Here is a 5,587-nt window from a genome sequence, read left to right as displayed (position 1 = left end):
GGCCCGCCAAGGACGATCCATCCCAATCCACTCGGTTAAAAAGGCCAAGGTTTGAATCGGCCCCAACCTCGGGGCCAATGGAACCAAACACCCTCTGGGCCCCTCTGATTACTATCGAGGACAAGCCGGTCAGAGCTAGCGACAGGGCGACTGACCTTGAAGTCGGCGTCGCCCTCTCTACGGCTTTGCTCCTTCCAAACGATCTCAACCGAAACGCTGAGATGAGCGAGTACGAAAACTTCGCTCTAATGCTCCAATATTCTGTTCAAGTAAGTCTTTCACACTCGGTATTTTTCTTTCTCTATTCTTTCATGCTCAAAGAATTTTACTAACTTTTGTTCTGTTTATTTTTTTTCAGGCAATCCAGCACGCCCACTCCTTCTCAATGCAAGCTTTTGAGATGAGGAAGGAGTTGTCCGACAAGATGAGGGAGGTAGATGGTTTGAAGAAGACCCTCAAAAAGGCCGAGGCAAAAATAAAGACCTTGGCAGACCAGGCCGAGGCAGCCATTAAAGCCAAAGATGAGGCCGAAAAAAAAGCGGATGCTGCAGAGGCTATCAAAAAGGTTCTTAAGACCCAAAAGAAAGAGGCCGAAGAGAAGATGGCCGAGGCCCAAAAAGAACTCCAGGATGCCTTGGGCACAAAAGATGCCGAAATCAAGGCCATCGACGAAAAGGCATATGCTGAGGGGGTGGCCGATGTCACGACAGACTACAAGGGTCAAGTGAAGCAGGTATGCAACAAGGGTTTCATCCTTGGTTGGATGGTTGCCCTTAAAAAACTTGATGTCCCCGAGGACTCCCCCCTTAAGAATGCCGATGACCTCCCTCTTCCATTCCCTCATACTCCAAGCCAATCCGAAGACGATCCTAAGTCTAAGGAGGAAGCTTTGGTAAGGAAGACGAAGGGAGCTTCTAAGGCCAAGTCCCCTACTCTGAATGAGCAAGTCATAGACTTGTCTCAGGATGAAGAGGGCAAGGTCTCTAAAGATGCCTCATCTCAGAAGACAAACTCTGAGGTGCTGATTGCCAAAAAGAGCCTTGATCAAACTCTTCAGGAGATTGATGCTGAGCTCGCGGCTGAGAAGGCTGCTGAGAAGTCTTCCCAACTGTCTTCTGGAGGTGAGATGCATCCTCCCGTCGACGCTGAGTAGTTTACTTTGACGTTTCCTTCTTTTACTTTTTGTACTTTGTACTTTTATCTTTCTTTTTGGAACAGTGTAAGCTTTCATTTGGCTGACGTGCCACTTTTGTAATCAGAACAATTACTTTTCAATGTTAGGCCGAAGTGCCCCCCTTTCTTCTCTGAATGCATTCTCTAATCTCTTCTTTGAATGTTTGTCTTCTTTTTTCTGCTCTTGTATGACTCTTATACTTAGAATATTTTACATGTCTTCAAAGTACACCTTGACTGTGTAATCTTCTCGGGGTTATATATCTCGGTTATACAAGCCGACGCTTTTATCTCGGCAAGTACGCAAGTACTTCTCTCGTTTCAGCCTTGGTTTAACTTGTAAATTGTTAAAAAATTTCAACAAGTGTTTAAACCAGTCTTCCTTTAACACAACCTCGGTTTAACTTCAACTTGTAAATTTAAATTTCAACAAGTGTTAAACATAACCTCAGTTTAACTTCAACTTGTAAATTTTTCACAAATTTCAACAAGTGTTAAACATAACCTCAGTCTAACTTTAACTAGTAAATTTTTCACAAATTTCAACAACTGTTAAACATGACCTCAATTTAACTTCAACTTGTAAATTTCTTGCAAATTTCAACAAGTGTTAAACAAGACCTCAGTCTAACTTCAACTAGTAAATTTTTCACAAATTTCAACAAGTGTTAAACATAACCTCAGTTTAACTTCAACTTGTAAATTTTTCACTAATTTCAACAAGTGTTAAACATAACTTTAGTTTAACTTCAACTTGAAAATTTTTCACAAATTTCAACAAGTGTTAAACATGTTTCCAATTTCAATTCTCAAGCATCATTCTCCAACTCTCTGCCGCCTAATGTGGACTTAAGTTCCGCTTCGGTCCTCATTATGCATGTGGCTTTTGAAATTATTGTCGAGGTCAGATTCAAACAAAGTCTGGCCAAGGTGGTCAACCTTGGTCTCTTTGTTAATCTGACTGGCATGTACTGAGTTCCAGTCTGTGCTTGACTCTGCCGATATGTTAAGTCTGTATTAATCTAACTTAGTTCAACTCTATTATATGAAAGTATAATTCAACTCTGCCATATAATAAGTCTAAGTTATTCGCCATATCGTCTCGGTATTACACAGATTTAAAATCAAACAATCGAGCTAAAATTTTATTAATTACTTCGGCTAATAACAAAAAACTTAAAAAACAAGAAAATCTAATGATAAAAGAACTTTAGGTTGCAAGTATTCCAGAGTCTTGGCAACTCTTTGCTTTTACTGTCTTCAAGTCGATATGTCCCATTACCCAATACCGAGATAATTCTATATGGTCCCTCCCAATTTGGGCCAAGCTTGCCCTCTCTAGGATCCTTCTTGTTGCCAACGACCTTTCTCAGGAAGAGGTCCCCAACTTGGAACTCTCTTGGGTTGACCTTTTTATTGTAAACTCTAGCAAGCTATTGCTGGCATGCCCCCAACTGAATTGCTGCTTTGTCCTTTCTTTCTTTCAAAAGATCCAAATCTCGGGCTAAGAATGCCTCATTGGTCCCATTTTTCACTCCCTGGGTTCTAATCCTTGGGATGCCGACCTCCAGTGGAATGACTGCTTCTGTGCCATAAGCCATGGCGAATGAGGACTCTCCAATTGATCTTCTCGGCGTAGTCCGATATGCCCAAAGAACATTGGGCAATTCTTCCACCCACTTTCCCTTTGCTACTTCCAGCCTTTTCTTGATTCCATCTACTATAACCTTATTGGAGGCTTCGGCTTGACCATTACTCTGGGGAAAGCTTGGGGTAGAGTAATAGTTCTTGATTTTGTAATTTGCACAGAAACTCTTGATTAGCTTACTGTCAAACTGTGTACCATTATCAGCTACTATTGCTCTTGGGATCCCAAACCTAGTGATGATGTTCTTCCAGATGAAGTTCTTTACATCAATGTCTCAAATTTTTACAAGGGGTTCAGCTTCTACCCATTTAGTAAAGTAGTCAATTGCTACCAGTAGATACTTCCTTTGTCCAGTTGCTTAAGGCAGTTGCCTGACAAGATCCATGCCCCATTGGGTAAATGGCCAAGGACTGGATACTAGGTTCAAGTCGACTGCTGGTTGGTGTATCAAGGGTGCAAACCTCTGACACTTTTCACACTTCTTGACATAGGCTTCTGCATCTTTCTACATGTAGGGCCACCAATACCCCTGGGTAATGGCCCTATGAGCAAATGATCTACCCCCAGCGTGGCTTCCACATTCTCCTTCATGTATTTCGTACAAAAAATCTTCAACTTATGAAGGATGTACACTCCTCAAAAAGGGTCCAGTGAAGGATCTTATGTAGAGATGTCCCTCTACTGTAAGACTGAATCTTGCCGACTTCAGTCTGATTTTGTGTGCCTCATTGTGATCATCTGGCAGTTTTCCTTCTTTTAGGAATGCTATTATCGCAACCATCCAACTTGGTCCCATGTCCACACACATTGCTTCACGCTCTGTGCAGGCCGCCCCGAGAACTCCGCTCTCCGTGCCACGAAGGCGGGAAAACCGTTTTGTTCTGAGCTACTACAGTTTGGACTCCTGTCACGGTTCTGAATCTAATCTCACAAAGTGCAATGTGAGACTGATAAATCACCAAAGAGTCCAAATCCAGGAAATTGTTTTGGAAAACTGATTTTTAATAAAGAAATGTCAAACATGGACTGCTTTTCCAGATACAAAGTCGCCACCTAAATATTTTATTTTGGGAAAATTTAGGAAACCCTGACTCGTGCCTAAGGCCACGTGTCCGTTATCACCAAAGTTGTCTCGGCTCGGGAACTTGGGTACGAGAGGAGAAGGTCATGCAATGAGCACCCCCGCTCGCCCGATCAAAGATCGGCCTGTACTAAGCATGATATTTTATCTTTGAAAACACATGTGTTCTTATTCCGGTTATTAGTTAGCTTACTACGTGATGCGCACAACATACAAGTATAGACTAGATCGCCTAAGTTGGAACAAAACATTTCATGTTCGTTTGTGAAAATGATTTGAAGTTTTCTACTCGCAAGTAGGCTAAGACTCGGATTTTGATGAATTGTTCAAATTTAAGCAATCTAACCTTCACTAACAAGCATTCATGTAGTTATACACTTAAGCAGTTAGCCTCATGGCAAGCATGCTGACATGGCAATATACACATCTCATGCAGTATGCTAAAGCGTAAACACATGGAATGCAACTTGATAACATGTTGTTGAACACGTGTTCAAGTAAATGTATTGAAATACAATGCAGTTTTATATGATATGCCGAGCCTCGTGCATGCAAAACAGATGCATAGATGCACGCATACGAAACATAAGGATGCTAATTGAAACATGCCCTAAAACTAACCATCGTAAGCGGTTAAGTAAAAGGGAGAAAGAAATGGGGGTTGGAAGACATGCATCACACACACGCACGCTTATTACAACAGTTGGCCCTCTCAACGGAGGGTCCGAATAAGAGCTAACTAGCTAATCTAAGCTAATTAAACTAATTATTACAAAGCGGAATTAATTAACTAGCAAGCTAACCAATTATAACAAAATGAAGCTAATTAACTAACAAGTTAACTAACTAGTTATTACAAACACAAATAAGCAGCTAAATGCATTAACTACTTAGGTACAGAACCAAAGCATAAACTAGCTAAGGAAAGTAGTAAAAAGAGGTCCTCGGGATGAGGAGTGCATGCATGCTCGGTCGCCTCATTTGGAAATTCGTCGCGATGCCCCAATTTGCCTCTGTTTACTGACCTCAGAACACTGCACAAAGCTCCACAAAGCTTCTACTCCATCATGGGAACCTGTAGGAACATGGCCGACCAGTTATTGATGGTGTAGACCAGCTGCCGACCACTTTTCTTTGCTGCAAACCAGAAAAAGTGGTCGGCCAGCTAGTTTTTCTGGTAAGTCGACCAGTTTTTGCTGCACTTTTCCAGTTTGCTACAACAAAGAGCAAGAAAGGGCATGGCAATGTATTTGCAAGATATGTGTGCACAACCACCCTCCCTATCATTTCATAAGCTCAAGGGAGTGTGGTTCTCGACCCTCGGGCCACCAATCACGCATCTCAATGCATGATGGCCGAGAAGCCAATTTGTACAATTCAATGTAAAATGAATGCACAAATAAACATATAAGGCCTAAAACTCTATCATGCTTGATCAAGAGCATCGGCGACCGAGAATTGAGGCACGTTTCATCACTTCAAGTATGAAACATCCCTTGTTTCTCGTGTTTGGACTAGCACCTATTCCAAACACATGCAAAGCAAAAACAAGCATGCAACATGATTAACTTATCAAAGCTAATGGCATGCAAAAGAATGCTAATACAACATGAGCATGCAAACATAATGCAACGCAACATGGTCAACCTATCAATACTAATGGCATGCACAAACTCCAAATACAA

This window comes from Camellia sinensis, chromosome 6 (assembly GCF_055761805.1).
Source record: "Camellia sinensis isolate YWXY chromosome 6, ASM5576180v1, whole genome shotgun sequence".
NCBI lineage: Eukaryota > Viridiplantae > Streptophyta > Magnoliopsida > Ericales > Theaceae > Camellia > Camellia sinensis.
Note: the sequence above shows the minus strand (reverse complement) of the source record.